This window comes from Balaenoptera physalus (assembly GCF_965194825.1).
Source record: "Balaenoptera physalus genome assembly, chromosome: 2".
Taxonomy (NCBI): Eukaryota; Metazoa; Chordata; class Mammalia; order Artiodactyla; family Balaenopteridae; genus Balaenoptera; species Balaenoptera physalus.
Window position 1 is genome coordinate 177209857 of NC_138883.1, and position 17638 is coordinate 177227494.

Genomic DNA, 17638 nt, shown 5'->3' on the forward strand with positions numbered 1-17638 from the left:
TATATATCCTTTTTACTGAAACACGGTAGTTTTATAAAGCTTGGGCTGGATTTATTTGAAAAAATACTCTATTTTAATTCATTATGTAGCCTTTTTAATAAAGTCTAACTTTATTAAAGTGACCTAAAATTCATTTTATCAGTTCAATTCACTTATCTCAGCCTATGTGGTTTCTGTGTGTGTGTGTGTGTGTGTGTGTGTGTGTGTATCATCTACCTGATGGTGGCAAAAATGCCACACAGTTTCGAAAACTACAAATATAAAGAGCTATTTTGATGATCATCTAATTTTAGAAGCAAATTATGGCATAGAACTACAGTTTAATTATATTAAGTATAGTCTCCATTACTATCCTATATTTTTATCTCAGTTTTCACTTTACCTCTGAACATAGATTCCTCTTTTCATAGGTTTTCCTGAATTATGATTTAAAGACAAGGAAATAAGAAATGCACGTAGTTTATAGCGTGTTAAGTGACAGACACGCGGATCTATTTCAGGAAATTAAAATGGCAACCTGGGGGAATTTGTTTTTCTATAAATTAGGTTTATTAAGAAATACAAATTTTCTCATTCACATCAATTACATGATATTTAGAAACACTAGAAAGTTGGTAGTTTAAAACTTCACACAACTGACTGAAAGAAGAGGTTTGTTCAAAGTTTTTCACCAACTCTCTGGAATGCCAGTCATAGGATAAAGCATAAGACATACTACCTATTTTTTTCCGGTGTTAGCACCCCTTTTATTGGGTGGCTTAAGAACTGTTCAGTTTTCTGTACAGTTTTTGATTGCTTTTTAATGTTTTTTTTTTTGTTTATTTCATTCTTTTTAAAATGTTGATACTATTTTCACAGAAAAAAAAAGCATAGACCAAAATAAGAAAATTATGTTGAACAAATGTTAATGGAAATTGACTTAGGTTTTAAAACTGAAAGGCACACTTTTGAGCTGTGAAGTTCTGAGTTTTGTTTTATTTTCATCAAAAATTCTCAGATTTTATGAGAGCAACTGAAGTCAGGAGACCATCCTGAAGGAAAAATTGGGGGGAAAAGGTGAAAATAGAATATTTCAGTTGCACAGCAACATCTTTGCTGTTTTGAAAATAAGTCTTTGCAGGTGTGTTTCCGATCTAACTTTCTTGCTCAAGGAAGAATGTTTATCATTTTCTGAATTTACCAGCAATTGGTGTGCACTGAGGGCTCATTTATTTCTTACAAAATGTCGCTAACTCACTCCTGTCCTCTTAAATTTAAAACAGCTGCTAGCCACTGGCAGGATTTAAATCTTAACAGAGACAGAATTCCAGACTCTCTGGATGCCTGTATTACACTCTTGTTAATAATGATCTCTGTCCGTCAAGGTGACGACAGGACAATGTGGGGCTATACACGTTTTCTCTGTCCATATGTAAAAAGCTAAAGCTTTCATTTTGTTGACAAAAACCCCATGATTTCATTAAATAACCCCTCTGATTATTGGTGTCATTTGATGAAGCACTATAATTTAGTTTTGCTTGAAGCTCCCTAACTTCCAAAGTCGTTTCCTTTCTAGGCAGTTATATTTTTAATATTATCTGGGAGTTAGAGTAGCTTATTTACTGGAAGTAGCAGAGGGATCCAAACTCAACTTTAAAAGGTGAGGCAAATTTGGGAAAAGAAACATATTCTTTAGTTTTCAATTGTTTAGAATTTTATTTTCAGATTCCACTTTCACAATGTAGAATTTATAATCTCAACATTTCCTTGTAAAGAAGACAATAATTTCAACTTTTCCAATGACTGCCTCACTGTTTAAAATAAGAATTTTGACATAAGCTTTAAATACTGGGATTTTCAGTCAAAGATACAATACTGTTTACCTTACCAAAAAGAAATCATTTTGTTTTTCTTAGGTTTTCTTGCAGAACGACTGTTCAATTTCTATAAAGATAGATTCATCTGTTTTGAACGAGGCTAAAGATTATTTTCATGCATAAGATAAATCACTGAAAGAGACAGTAAAGCATTCAAAATGTACCTTATGTTCTACCAGAGCAAAATCCAAATCACTCTTCTCCACAGTGAATTCATGGTTTCCTGCAAGATAAGATCTCATCCTGTTAAGGACTTCATCTTGGAAGAAAAGAGAACATCTCTCAAGGGAACTCCAGTATCATAATTCATAAAATCAAATATATCAAAAAACACAGCTCTAATTTTAAAATAGTCATCCACGTCTCTGGAACCTAGAGCCTAAACACTCGATGTTAAATTGTAGTATTTTATAATAACATAAATCTGTAAAAGAGAACAAATAATTGTTTAATTATTTAAAAGTTTTCATTCTCATGAATAAAATTTAAATGCTCAGCAATCCTTAATTAATACATTTGGAATCCCTTCCTTAGTGATGAGAATTAACTTTGCAATTTAATTTGCCGCTTTACCATGTGAAAAAGAAAGATAAAAAATAAATCTCTTGGGAATGCGAAGAAAATTTCCAGTCTCTCACCAGCCAATCCAGTCTTTAATCAGCACTTTCTCTCTCTGTCTGTCGACATTATTGGCATTTTCACTCCCATTCCTCCCCCAGTTCTGGTTTACAGACATAACTAACTGTACAGATCTGAGGTTTGGATTTCATTTCACCTTGAAGTGTTTGCCTAGATTTGTTTTACTGGTCAACATGGTAGTCCAGGATGCAGAAAAGATTTTAAACAAATTATAGACTCTGCTAAAGAAGATACATGATATTCTAGGTATAAGATATCAGGAACGAAGTATAGCAAAAATTTCCAAATGTTTAGTACTTTTTTTTATAGTGCCCGGCTTATCTTTGTATTTATTATTTATCCATTCACCAAAAATGTATTGAAAATCTATAACCCACTGAAGACGGCACATGGAACCAGAATTCAGTCTTTGCCTAGAGGAACTCACAATTTAGTAGGAGGGTCAGATAGGTAAACAAATAAGTTTCAAGGTTAGATGGTAAATTCTCAGATCAAGGGTTGCATGGTACTGTGGCGACACAATGAGAAGACTTCCCAGAGGAGCTGACATTCCATCCAAGGCAGAACAGAAGGATAAGCAGAAGGTGGGAAATTTATCCCTGGCAGAGAGAAGACCACATAAAAAAGAAGTGGGTCTGGGGAGTTTGGGGATACAGATATATGTTATCTGAAGGACAGAGTCAATGGCGACAGAGGAAGCCAAGGACAGACAGAGAGGGATTGGAGCCAGCCTATGAAAGCCTTTGTAGGCCAAATTCAGGAGTGAATACTTTAGTCTGTAGGCAAAGGATTTTAAGCAGAGAAATAACATAATCAGCTTTAAGATGATCAAAAGTAGACTCCCCTAAGATATAGTCACTGAAACCCTGAGATTTGCATGCAGCATTCAGATGAGGAATAATTTGGGGAACAGTACCTGTGAGAGAGTGAAGGGAAGGAGGGATGGGAAGAGGGAATATGGGGGGCCATGCAGATACATCAGAGGCTGCAGCTGATCCCATGGGGGGATTGGGAGCTGAAACGGCCGTTCAGAGTTGCCCCATCTTGAGTTGTCCCACCAGGTGGCCAGACCTTCTTACATGCCCTGAGAAGTCATTGGATGGGAGCTGTCCCCAGGGAGGAGACAAGGCTTGGGCCAGACTGATTCCCATAGGTGAGAGCAATTCCTGGTGAGGGACACAGCTGGAAGCCATCCCCAAACCACACATCCTGCAGCTGGAGTGAGAGACTCCATCCTAAAGAGGGAGCTGAGTGATGGGTCACGGAATGCACTACAGAGGTTTTATGGGTTTTTTTTTTTTTTTTTTAGTTTTATTGAAATATAGTTGATATAAGGTATTGTGTTAGTTTCAGTTGTACAACAAAGTGATTCAGATATACATATATATATATATATATATATACACACACACATATATTATATATTCAGATATATAATATATATAATAAAACTTTTAAAGATTCTTTTCCATTATATGTTATTACAAGATACTGAGTAGAGTTCCCTGTGCAATATAGTAGGTCCTTGTTAGTTATCTGTTTTATATATAGTAGTGTATATATGTTAATCCCAAACTCCTAACTTTTGTTGTTGTTGTTGTTATTTTTTTAGCCCAACCCTGACTGTAGGGGAAGAATTGTCATCAGTGAGAAAGATTGGCTAGAAGGAGATCAGATTGGACTTTGTGAAAAAGACGATGTTGTGATGATGCCAAAGACACCACGGTAACTCAGTAGGGGAAAGATAGTCTTTGCACAAACAGTGCTGGAACAGTTGGCTGTCTACGTGGAAAAGGAAGAACTTCACCCCTTGCCTCACCCTATACAAACATTTCACTCAAAATGGATCTTAGTTCTACGTGCGAAAGCTAAAACTATAAAACTTCCAGAAGAAATCAAAAGAGAAAAATCTCTGTGACCTTGGGTGAGTCCAAGCTTCCTTAAATCGAACACTAGAACATAAACAATAGAAGGGCTGAAATTTGGACAATACCATTTGGGGATGAGAATGGAAAGGAACCAGAACATTTGTACATTAATGATGAGAATGTAAAATTGTACAGCCACTTTGCAAATCAATTTGGTAGTTTCTTATAAAGTTTAGGATATACTCACCATGAAATCCAGCCCCATTACAAGGTATTTATCCAAGATAAATGAAAACGTAAGAGTTGTGCTCCAAAGTTTATAGCTGTCTAATCGGTAATGAACAGGAACTGGAAACAACTCAAATGTCTGTCAACAGGTGAACAGACAAATAAATTGTGATCTATCCATAAAAATGTATACTGCGGAGGAATACAAAATGTTTGAACTACTGTTACAACAATATGGATGAATCTCAAAGACATTGTGTTAAATGAAAACACCAGACACAAAAGAATATGTTATTCAATTTACATGAATCTATTTCTATAAAGGCAAAGGAACCACTGGTACCAGGGGCCAAGCTGGGGAGGGGACGGGGGGACTGACCACAATCTGGTACAAGGGAACCTTCTGGGTGATAGAGATATTCTATAATACACATCATAATTGTGTGGTGGGCATATGGCTATATATATATAGGTTAAAACTCATTGAGTTGTACACTTATTATTTCTCAATTTTATTCTGAGTATGTAACCTCTAAAAAATAAGCATAAAAATAAATGAGCCACATTTAAATGGCCACAAGCCCTCATTTTCTTCCGTTCTTGTTTCTTAGAAAAGTTCTTTTGTATAACCATCAGTATTCATTCATTAAATGAGGACTGACCATGTAACAGGCTCTGTGCTTTTAAATAAACGGCCCAAATTTATTTAAAGAGAGGGACATCTAGGAATGAGATCACTGTAGTTTTAATGCTTTAGCTACTAGTGAATTGATCACCAAGCCCATATTAAGAAACTGGTCGACTTTACTTGACAAGAATAATATAATATTTTAAATTTAAAAAGAGCCTTAAAAGTAATATATTAAAGAAAAATTCAAAGCAACTTAGTATAAAGTGGGCATCTCTTTTCCTGGATGTGTGTGTGTGTGTGTGTGTGTGTGTGTGTGTGTGTGTATAAGTAAAAATGTAATATGCTCACTTAATTGGATCGATATGGCAGGAATGAAAATTTTAAAGTGAAAAAAACAATTTTTGCTTTTATAAATAAGAAGATACTGATAACAAGGCAGATGTCTAGATAAGAAAATATTTTTCTCAACTGTAAGAGTCAGAAAACACAAACATTTCTCTGTGTGAGGGTGTCACTATGTCTGGGGCTCTTTAGGTATCTTCCTAAGTTTCTGCTGGCATTACTCTGTCTCTGCTTTGTACCTGATCTAAAGGGTCGTTTTGTAGTTACAATCAGATCGTAAGTAGAGCATGAGAACTTGTATATGACAATAAAGCATTATTCAAATATAAGGTATTTTCCTGTACATATATCAGCTTTTGTCACATCCATAACTTAGTGCCATGATACCTAAGTCACAAGAACTATCACATTTGTTTAATTTTTCTGAATTAAATCCAGTGTGACTTAGCTTCCACCCTAGAGAGGCAGAAAATGCTTCTAACTATCTATCTATCTATCATCTATCTCTCTATCATCTATGTATCTATCATCTATCTATCTATGTATCTATTTATGTATCTATCAATCATCTATTATCTATCATCTATGTATCTATCTATCATCTATCTATCATGTATCACCTATGTATCTATCATCTATCTACCTATCTATGTATCTATTTATGTATCTATCAATCATCTATTATCTATCTCTCTATGTATCTATCATCTATCTATCTATGTATGTATCTATTTATGTATCTATCAATCATCTATTATCTCTCTCTCTATCTCTCTATGTCTATCTATCATCTATCTATGTATCTATCAATCATCTATCAATCATCTATCATCTATCTATCTATCTATCTTTTGTATCTATGTATCTATGTATCTATCAATCATCTATCAATCATCTATCATCTATCTATCTATCTATCTATCTTTTGTATCTATGTATCTATCTATCATCTATCTATCTATCTATGTATCTATGTATCTATCTATCAACTATCTATCTATATCTATCTGTCTATCTATGTATCTATGTATCTATCTATCAACTATCTATCTATCTATATCTATCTGTTTATCTATGTATGTATCTATCTATCTATCTACTTTCCTGGTTCCTATTCCCTCCCTTGAGTTGTACACAGACTGCAAAACAATGGAGGAAGAGCCTCTCAGTGCCCGTGGCTGCCACTGCTGGTCATCCCTGCCCGTGGGTCTGTGTAGTCCATTCACAGATAAAAAGCCTCATGCCTCTGGATCAAGTGTGACCCCAGGACTGTCTGTCCAGAATCCTAACGTCTAGCTTCCCTGAGCACACTTACTCCTTGGGGCCCTGTGTACAGGTGAGCCACTGACGGCACCTACAACTGGTGTGGATCCCCTCCCCCACCCCTCCCCTCCCGCCTGCCAACTGTCAGTCCCTCTTTCACCTTTGCAACTGTTCTCCAACCATGGATCCTTGGACCAGCAGCAGCCCGTGAGTATTGCTTTACATTTTACAGTTTACACAGCTCTCACTGTGTAGTCAGGATGGAGAACCACTATTCTGGATCAATGATGAGAACAGAAAGGTTGAGAACGTACATAACTTGAATGCATTTTATTTTATTTATTTTTTTAACATCTTTATTGGAGTATAATTGCTTTACAATGTTGTGTTAGTTTCTGCTGTATAACAAAGTGAACCAGCTATATGTATACATACATCCCCATATCCCCTCCCTCTTGTGTCTCCCTTCCACCCTCCCTATCCCACCCCTCTAGGTGGTCACAAAGCACCAAGCTGATCTCCCTGTGCTACGCGGCTGCTTCCCACTCGCTATCTATTTTACATCTGGTAGTGTATATATGTCCATGCCACTCTCTCACTTCGTCCCAGCTTACCCTTCCCCCTCCCCATGTCCTCAAGTCCATTCTCTACGTCTGCGTCTTTATTCCTGTCCTGCCCCTAGGTTCTTCAGAACCATTTTTTTTTTAGATTCCATATATATGTGTTAGCATATAGTATTTGTTTTTCTCTTTCTGACTTACTTCACTCTGTATGACAGTCTCTAGGTCCATCCACCTCACTACAAATAACTCCATTTCATTTCTTTTTATGGCTGAGTAATATTCCATTGTATAAATGTGCCACATCTTCTTTATCCATTCATCTGTTGATGGGCATTTAGGTTGCTTCCATGTCCTGGCTATTGTAGAGCTGCAATGAACATTGTGGTACATAACTCTTTTTGAATTATGATTTTCTTAGGGTATATGTCCAGTAGTGGGATTGCTGGGTCATATAGTAGTTCTATTTTTAGTTTTTTAAGGAACCTCCATACTGTTCTCCATAGTGGCTGTATCACTTTACATTCCCACCAACAGTGCAAGAGGGCTCCCTTTTCTCCACACCCTCTTCAGCATTTATTGTTTGTAGATTTTTTGATGATGGCCATCATGAACACATTTTAAAGTATTTAAATGAATGAAGTTTTTTATAAGGAAGTTTTAAGTGAACTGAGACGTTACCAGTCTAGTCTCTTAATTAGCTGAGAAAAGCTTCTTGAGAAAAGTGGGGTTTAAGGAGTACAAGCTACAGAATATTCTGGATCTTCTCCTTCCTGCAAACTGGGGGGTTCTTGGAGTTTGGCTGCCATCTTGGATGGAGAGGTGACTTTGAGAATGTAGATCAAGCATTGACTGAGCAACAAGATGGAAAGAGCCTGAATCCCTGGCACCACTGTGGGCGAACTTGTCCTGGACCACGTATATCCAGACATTTTTACACATCGAGAAATAAACTTCAAATTTGTTTAAGCCTGTTATCTCGGGGGTTGTCTGTCACTTGCATCCAAACCTTATCTTGACTAACGTCAACAGCAGTACCTAAAGTATAACCAGACAAGAGAATCTCCCCCAAATAACAGACTTATTAAATACCCACATTCTATACAGCCTCAGAGCTCACTTTAAAGTATAATTTAAAGGTGACTGAGTCTACCATTTGTGGTATAGAACAAAACGGGAACGTGATAATTAACAAGATAATTAACTTTCCTTCTCCCACGTTGTTACCTGAGCACAGAGGCCAAGGGAAGGAGAGAAACTTCTGTGACTCTCTGCTGGGTAAGCCTGTGTGTTCTGTGAACGCAATCTGCACAACACGCACATAGGCCCGGCCATACTGTGCATCCAACCTTCTATTTTGCACTTCAATTTTCTTAAGTATTTTTCTTTTTCGTTTAAATACCAAAAAGCAATATCTTATTGGAAAAATCTCTAATGCACAAAAAGTTTATTCTCTAGAAGACAGACATAAAAACAGTGAAAAATCTATCTATAGGGCAAAATGTAACTATTGAAAATCATTAATTCACTTAGAGCATTAGTGGATTTCTGAGCAAAGATGTTTATTTTGCAGGTTTTATGATCCTTCTTAAGCTAGAGTCTTAAATGATCCAGCCCTTCAGTTTCAAGATCCATCATAAACTCAAGTGTCACGTGGGTAGGTTAAATAGCCCCCAGTTGGGGTTATGGGAAAACCGGGAACATCTGTGTCTCTGAACTGGGCAGCTTCACTCCAACGATGAATGCCCTGAGTGAAGAGGGGGGCTAACATCATCAGAGCCTCTGATTTTTTGGAAGAAGCCAAAATACTTGCTTTTTAAATGTTATCTTCTGATATTCAATTCAAGAATTTAAAAACACAACGTGGACCAAATCGTACACCTCCATGAGCTGAGCACTGTCTCTAGCTTAAAGTCCAGGTGCAACTGGATCTGACCTTGCAAAATCAGATTTTAAAATTTAACTTTAATTTGGCCTCATTATATTGCTTTAATTGATTACAAACTGCCTGAACCCAACATAAAGGGTAAACGATAAATGACGCTTTGTCAAGTAGAGAAGAGACATGCCAAATTAATTACCAAGGGGAACCATCACATACCTTTAGAGCCAAACAGAACTTAACTGGGATAAAACTCAGAGAAGTTGTGACTTTGTTTTCCCAGAACAACAGGGCTTTGAGGATAATCAAGAGTTTGGGTGATGACAGGGATGACTTTTGCCTCCTAGGTGGCACCCACCTGTCACCTGTCAGGGAGATGACATACCCTCCTCAACTGAATTCAAGAAATTTGCCCAATGCCTTTTACATTCCAGGAACTGTGTTAGGTGCTAAGGACACAAAGTTGAGTGAATCAATCTCCATCTTCAAAGAATTCATAGCTTAGTGGGGAGAAAGACGTATAAACATTTATAGAGCAATATACTGTGTGCTATTAAATCAAAGATGCTATCAATGATAAGATACATCATTTTTTTGTAAAATTAAGAAAAAATTAATTAAATTATGTTATCCTTTCCATTTTAAGATGCATTCTGATTTGAGAGACATTTAAATGTCATGTGCTATAGAAGTTTCATTAAGGAGCAGAGAGAAGAGATGGTTTGACCACCTGGGCAAAGCAATGAGCTCCAGTGAAGTATTTAAGGCTGAAATTGGGAGTCAGATAACTTTAAGCTACGTGACGTAGGGCAAGTCACTTAACATCACTTTTTCTCTCATCTGTAAAAGACGTAAAAATAGTAGCTACTCTGAAGAGTTGTTGTGAAGATTAAATAAAGATTTCACATAGAGTGCTGATCAATGATTTAGATCTAAGTGCTCAAAAAAGTTGGCTATTTTTAGCAGAGGCAGTTAATGATAGGACTTGAAGAAAGACTAGGTGTTTTCCAAGAGATAAGGGAGAAAATAGATCCCACGGAGGAAGAACAGAATACACAAAGACTTCAAGCCTGTTTCTGGAACATTCTGCATGACTGCGGTGCTGTGGTAGGTGAGGTTTCTTCCTTGAGGAATTCTGGATCCTTCTGACACCTTCTTCTTTCTCCTGCGCCTTCGTCCCCTGCCCTAGAATCCCAACACACCCACAAGGTAGCTTGGTTCTTCCAGCTTTTCACTCAAAAGCATGCACCTGACCCTTTACTCAGTCATGGATTTGGCCTCTCAGAGCCACACCACTAGTGACTTGCTTTCCTTTTCCCTCCTCACTCCCCCACCCCACTCTTGCCGTTGGGAGAAGCCTTTGTCCAACATCCTTTGTCTGAAAGGATTCACTGCTGTTCCCTAGTGCCTGTCAATTTCTTTCCAGGGACTTCATGCAAATAAGGGTGCAGGTGGCCTGCCCTGATTTCCCAAAGTTCCCTGAGGGCTAACACCCTATTAGGACATTCACTCTGAACAACATTCAGTGATCCTAATCCCCTCTGAAGCTTGGAGGAGTTACTGGATTTCTCCAAATAACTGGGCACAGAAGTATCCAGGCAAGCTGACCTTGTTCAGGGTTTTGTGATATTATGCTGCACCATCCTTCAAACAGTTTTTCCTCCTAAAGGATTTTTCTTCTCGGTATTATTTCTATTAACACAGTGCCCCCTTTTTAGAAAGCAACTAGTATCTTAAGAAACCAGCCAGTGTGTGGATTTGAGGTCATGTATCCATCCATTCATTCCTCCACACATCTTTAGTGAGCACCTGCTCAGGGTAGGGTCCTCAGGTACCAGTAAACCTTTGAGGTTGAACAAGACCAATATTACCCCTACTCTCACAGAGCATACAGTCCAGCAGAGGAGGAGGTGAAAATCATATCCAAGGCCCAGAGCAAAGGCAGTTTAGGGAAAGCTTCTCGGAGGAAGCTTCTGCAAAGGAGAGACCACAAGGATGGGGAGAATTAGCTAAGTAAAGGGATGGGAGAAGAGAGGTGATAAAATGAGATACGAAATAGAACTTTGCAAACCGTGTCACAGCAGCTGTAAGATTGTGGGCTTATGAACGTACATCCCTCTGCAACCCCCCAATCTCTGTCCCCAGTCTTCCTTCCACCAAGCTACCCATCTCTGCTCCTTTCTCATGACGACCTCTCTTTTTTTGGATGTAACTCTTGTTTTGTGGATGTTTATCATGTTGTCATTATTACAGTCTTGGTTTTTGTCCTGGAGACAAGAGCCCTTCTGGATGTAGAAGTGACCTGGTTATTGTGTTGATTACCTCGACCAGATCCTGGAGCTGGGAGGGATGCAAGGGGGTTGGAATGGGATTTGGTTTGTCTTGATCTTGATTCTAAATGATGAAATATGCATAGAAGTCAGGCAAGTGGTGGTTATAATAGTGTTTTTGAAACTTTTTGAATTGAGATCCATGGTAAGACATACATTAACATAGCAACTCAGAAAACACACACATTACTGAAACAGTAGTTTACTGAAGCTTGTGTTTTGGGAAAAATTACCCTTATTGCATGGGATGCAATTTGATACTTGATATTTTGGATTCTGATTAGTGTTTTTCAGGGTGGTAATCCATTAATGGGTCACAAAATCAATTTAGTAGGTCATGATGAGCACCTCAAAAATTGAAATAGAAGTATCCATGCGGAGACAGGCCAGGAAATAGTGAAGAAGATACCCCTACACTGTGGTCAGTCTTTAGGAGCTAGAATTTACAGATCTTGCACTTTCCAAGTCCCTGTTTCTTGCCTTGTTACTTGAAACTCAATACAGATCAGTGGTTATGGCTGCAGATTCTAGAGTATCTTGACTCTGTTACTCAGAGGCTGTGAGACGTGTGACACTTGGTCTCCTGCACTCTGCTTGCCCCATGTGTAAATGGGAGATAATAACAGCACTTTTCTCATCCAGTTGCAAGGATTAAATGAATTAATGCAGTGTCTGGTGCATATAAACACTCGACAAATATTAGCCATTATATTTCAACCTTTTATTTTCCCCTAGTGTTAAGGTTCAGCTTTTCGCAGTTTGCCAATAGGACAAAAGGAAGAGTTATGAAGTAGAGGGCCCTGGAACCCAGCTTGCTAGGGGCAGCAGATACCAAAGTGAAACAACCACCAGGGGAGACTGAAACCCCAAGGGCCAGCGTGAAGGAAGGTCCTTAGTCCTTCCAGGGCTAACCCTTGAATGTCCAGGGTTTTGTTTTGTTTTTGTTTTTTCCTTAAAGAAAGCAGTTCCCCTAACAGTTCCTCTCTCTAATATCAACATACGTTTGACCCCAGCTCCTGGCTACTTATCTAGATCAGATTCCAGTCTGTTACAGAAACTTGACAGTATCTGATCATGTATTTCCCCCAAATTTCTACTTGATATTCCCTGAGGTTCCTCTCCTTGTTTGGATACGCTTTCTGCCTGTCAGTCTTCTGTTGGCCGCATTCCTTCTTTCCTGCATCTAGCAAGACAGGAGGTTTTGGTTTTTGTTTTGTTTTGTTTGAAAATCTTGGGGTATCAAGAGAAAAAACTTGCTAAATAATAAGATGAGAAGAAAGGAATGTCTTCTGTCATACCATCTTACAGAGGCAAAAGTATTTTGTATTGAAGAACTTTTAATGCATTTGGTGTATACTTCTTAACCATTTCCATTCCATACAAGGACAGATGACATAAACGATGTGTGGGACGCTCCCATAGGAGTATCTAGAATCTCCTTAAAAAAGAATTCCAATTTTGGGGATTTTATAAGCATGTAAATAATGAAATTACCAATTTAAAGGTTTCTTAAAATTGTTGTTTTGCAAGGAAAATATATTGTCATTTGTTCAATATGCAGAACTTTTAAAAATTGCTAATTTTTCTATAACTCTGATCCACAGAACAAAAAACTTATTTTTGTTAAAATTGTTATCTACAAACTTTAAAAATTTCTTACATCATTTGATAATGATCGTTAAAACCTTGTATTAAGATAAAATGTACGAATAATATCCAAACCAGAAACTTCTCTAAACTTTAATTACGTGGATTTTTTCCTGAATAATACGTTTATTTTTAACCAGCCCAGATATCAGGCGTTAAAGGCTAACATTCCCCCGCATCACTCTCTCCTATAAAAATACTACAGTATTTTCAATGAGAGTGTAAACAAACAATTGTTTCAGGTTTTATTTACACTGGAGCTGCCGGGCAAAATTCCCTGCTTCATCTAGCTATTTGTCCTGATTCCAAGTAAGTTTTTAAAAGTGATCCTTTCTCTCTTCAGTACTTCCGCCTTAGCGTCTATTTCCAAGGCCTGTTTTTCCCATTCTTTATTTTTCCCCAAGACATATTTGTCTGAGCCACTTTTAAGCATCAAGTTTTTTTTTTCCTGCCTATAAGAGTAATAATATAAGAATCCTACAAGTCAGAAATAAATGTTTAGTATATTGCTGTCGGCTCTTCGAGCCTTCCTTTTTGCTTCCACTGAGCCATCTTCGATCCAGCACTCGTCATCTGTAAGAACACAGGAAAGAGCCTAAAAAGGGGCAGAGGCCCGTGGGATGGGCGCAGGAAGGTGTCGTCACGCGAGGAGGAGGAGGTGGCGGAAAGTTTACAAGAGCGAAGAAGCGAACATCCTTGTTTGTTTGTACAGATCATCGCCTGCTAAGCTTAATAGAGGAGAACGGTAGTCTGCAAGTCGCCTCACTGAGCCAAAGCGGGAAACCCAGTAGGAAGGGGAGAGGCTAAAAACTGAAGTAAAAAGCTAGAGGAGCCGCCGGGACAGGGTGGGGTCGCCAGGCGCCCGCTTAGCCTCGAGCGGGAGCCGGAAGGGCGGGGCCCAGGGGGGCGGGGCCGAGCCGGAGCAGGTCCGGTTGGGGCGGAGCCTGGGGCGGGGCATAACCAGAGTGGGCGGGGCCGAGTCAAGGCCTATCCAGTTGGGGCGGAGTCTTGAGAGTCCGGGGCAGGAGCAAGGGCGGGTGGGAGAGCTGACCCCTCCCGGCCGAGGGGCCCGTGGCACCTGGTGAAGAGCAAATGGCTGTTTCCTCACGTGGAGGACTTTTAAGGAACACGTGAGGGAGGGAAGGCATGTCTGTGGAAAATCTACCTCACAACCCTGGCGTCCTGCTCCAGCCCCCGGGCGAGAGCCCGCTTGCTATGTTCCCAGGGTCTTTGCAGCCACGCGGGCTGTCTGCGCCTGCGCCCGCGCCCAGGGCTCCGCGGCGGGGCGGGGCCGCTGAGGAAGGGCGTGTCTCCCGCCGGCGCGCTGGGGGCGGGGCCGCGGGGGGGCGGGCGGCGGCGACCCGCGGCCTGACCTTCCCGGGCGCTTGGTCCCGTGACGTCACCTCGCCGTGACGCGCACGCGGTAGGAAAACTGTAAGTTTCTGAGGATTCCTGCCGTTCCCCGGGCCTGCGGGGCTCGCCCGGCTGCTCGCACCCCCGGAGTCGGTGGTGGCCGTGGGTTCTTCTCCTGGGGCGGTCCGGGGACCCGCTGAACGCGGTGACGGGACAGGTGCCCGCCCGGGCCGGGAGCGCGCCCTCCGCGGCGGGGGGGACGGGCGTGCGAGCAGGCGAGGCCGCGCCCCGGCAGCACCGCAGCGTCTCCCCTGGGGCCGTGATTGAGGCCGGGGAAGGGGGAGTCCGGGGGGAGAGGCCCCTTTTTTTCTTCCCCGATGGGGGGACTGGGTTCCCCTCTGCACATACTGAGTCAGGGGTGCAGGGTTCCTGCGGAGACCGCCCCCCCCCCCGGGCTTCCTCTGGGGTCCCGCGAGCGACCAGGTGGCTGAGGCGGAGCCGCTTGCAGGGATGACCACTTGCTGCCTCAGTGTCCTTTCCGCGTACACTGGAGGCGAAGCGGCCTCCGGCCTCCCTCCGAGGCAGCCCCAGGGCCGGGCGCGTCGTGAGAGCACGCGAGGTGACACTAGCATGTGACCGCGCCAGGAGAAAGCGTACAAAGGCAGTGGGCTCCTCTGCGAACGTGGGGACCCGCAGCCCTCTGACAGAGGTCTCGTGGGCCGGGGTCCTTGCCGCGGGTCTGCCTCCCGCCTTCCTCCGCCCGCTCTGATCCTAGACCGCCCTCGAGCCCGACGGCCGATCTGAACGTGGTGGACGGGGGCCAAGAAGTCTCTGGAAGCGTCACCGCAGCGCTCTGGGCGGTTAGGAGGCCCCGCCGTGCGGGTTTGCAGAGAGAACTCTGAGCGCCCCGGAGGAGTCGCGGGGTGCTGCCGTGTCCTTTTGGAACGCCCCGCCGTCGTAGCTGCCTGCCCGCCCGGGCTTGGTGCGCCGCCCACGCGTTAGTGCTGTGCCGAACTCGTTCTCAGATTCAGGGCAAGTGCTTGTCAGGAACTTCGAAGGGCAGAGGACCGGGCACCCCCGGCGCATTTATTCAGGAGACTGAGAGATCAGCTCCAGGGCCTAATACTCTCCCATCCTAGTTTGAAGGGCCTTAGACTCGGAACGCAGGGGTTCGAACCTTTGTTCTGCTCGTTACTAGATTTTGCGTCCAAAGATGTGTCACCCAAACTTGGAACTTGCGCCTTCTCCCTAAAATGGGAGGTGATGGTATGTGTACCGTTGCTCTGCTGAGGATCAGATGTGGTCATGAAGGTGAAAACGAGAGGCTGGCCCAGTACGGTGTCGTGATTAAGAAATTCACGCCGGTTCCCTAACCCGGGGAAGAGGTGCGTTGTGCTTTCAGAGTCAGGGCCTGAGTCGGAAGCGGAACTAGAGCAGCAAATGAGACGACGTCTCCAACCTCGTGCAGCTCACGTTCCGGCGGGGCCTCGGGCAGCACAGAGCAAGTACGTGATGTCATTTCAGACGGCGGTGAGGCAACGGAAGACAAGGACAAGAGTGGGAGAGCAGGCAGGTCGCTTCAGAGGGGGTCTGTCTGGGGACACCTCTCAAAGGGGGCGGTAGTTGAATGGACTGACGTGAGAGGAAGGGCCTGAGCTAAGAGCCTGCCAGGCAGGAATAATCGTAGCAGTAAACCTTGCCTGGAGCTTACTGCGTGTGAGGCCCTCGTCTCAACGCTCAGTGAAGTTTGTACGGCCTTCTCAGGTCTGTATTACTATCTCCATTTTTATCGATGGGGACCCTGACACACGGAGGGGTTAAGAATTTGCTCAGGGTGGCGCAGCTGAAACGTGACAGGGACAGCATCTGAGTTTGGGCAGCGCGACTTCAGAGTCCAGTCTTCGAAGGGCAGTACCGCTACTGCCTTGCGGCGGGAGTGACCCCGGCGCAGTGCGTTGAGGGGAAGCGAGGCTGGGCTGGCCGGGGCGTGGCAGGGAGAGGGTGTTCAGAGCAGAGCGAGGAGGGGGAAGGTGGTGGCCGGTGGCGTCGGAGGGCCCTTGTCGGCGTGGGCCAGTGAAGATGCTCCTCCAAGTGTGACGGAAAAGCCCGGGGAGGTTTGCATCACGGGAAGAGCGTCTGACTGCGGTGCTCTTGGACGGAGAGTTAGCCGGAGGGTCGTGGAGCGGGGAGTACTGAGAGTGGGGAGGTGGGAGAGTCTTGCTGCACCCTGGGGAGAGGCGGTGGGCACCTGCACTAGGGGGGTATTGGCGAGGTGACGGTACGGGGTCAAAGTCGTGGAAAGCTTCTGAAGCCGGAAGTGCGGGTGCGGACTTGCTCGTTGGAGGGTGGGGAAAGGAAGAAGTGATGACTTCTCAGGTTTTAGGCTGGAACAGCTGGATGGATAGCGGTGTGTTTCCCGAGACGAGAGAAAGGGGTTTGGGAAGAAAACCGTGCATTCTGTTTTGGACAAGTTTTAGATGCCCGACAGACATAGTAACAGCAGTACCGGCGCTAGGAATAACAGTAAGCACCGTGTAAGCGTGAAGTGTGTGCTCGATGGGGTTTTAAGCGTGCTTACACATGTTAATTCATTTAATCCTTATATCACAGCTGTGTGTGCCAGGAGCCATCAGAGTCCCCACTTTACGCGGGAGAAGACAGAGGCACAGAGAGGTTCAAAGTGACCCGCCTGCTGGCACCCAGCTGGGCAGTGAAGGAGCTGGGATTCAAACGCCACGCCGTCTGCCTTCCAAGCCCACGCAGTTTATCCCTGTAACGCCCTGCAAGTCGACACGTTGAGTGGGCCCTTGGATGTATGGATGTGGAACTCAGGGGAATGGTCAGGGCTGAAGAGACACGTTTGTATTCCTTAAGAGAAAGCCGTCTTTGGTTCCTCGTTAAGCCTTGATTGGCGAGGGGAGAGAGGAACACAGGCGGTTGGCGCTGTGCTCACTGGCCTTTCATTACTTGATTGCGTTCAGGCAGCCGGCGTCCAATATTCCCCCTCCGTGAGGTTCAGAGGGTGAGGTCCGTATCTCT

At 43.0% G+C, this 17638-nt stretch overlaps 1 protein-coding gene and 2 long non-coding RNA genes across 19 annotated transcripts in view; 2 read left to right on the forward strand and 1 right to left on the reverse strand.

Annotated features, from left to right (window-relative positions):
* The window catches only part of LOC309656443, a 205828-nt gene extending 200950 nt beyond the window's left edge, over positions 1-4878 (forward strand). For both annotated transcript variants that reach the window (XR_014261336.1, XR_014261337.1), the window contains one exon: positions 4108-4878. This is a non-coding gene — a long non-coding RNA (uncharacterized lncRNA). The remainder of the gene's footprint in view (positions 1-4107) is intronic.
* The window catches only part of LOC309656466, a 607356-nt gene that overhangs the window by 498257 nt on the left and 91461 nt on the right, over positions 1-17638 (reverse strand). The gene's annotated exons all lie outside the window — the stretch shown is intronic.
* Positions 14274-17638, forward strand: part of ZNF438 (zinc finger protein 438) — a 193770-nt gene continuing 190405 nt past the window's right edge. For 13 of the 16 annotated variants that reach the window (XM_082452794.1, XM_082452776.1, XM_082452785.1 and 10 more), the window contains exon 1: positions 14275-14680. The gene's annotated coding sequence lies outside the window, so the exon portion shown is untranslated. Of the gene's footprint in view, positions 14681-15992; positions 17123-17209; positions 17622-17638 lie in introns of those variants that run through there. The other 3 variants (XM_082452772.1, XM_082452797.1, XM_082452799.1) reach the window with 3 other exon arrangements.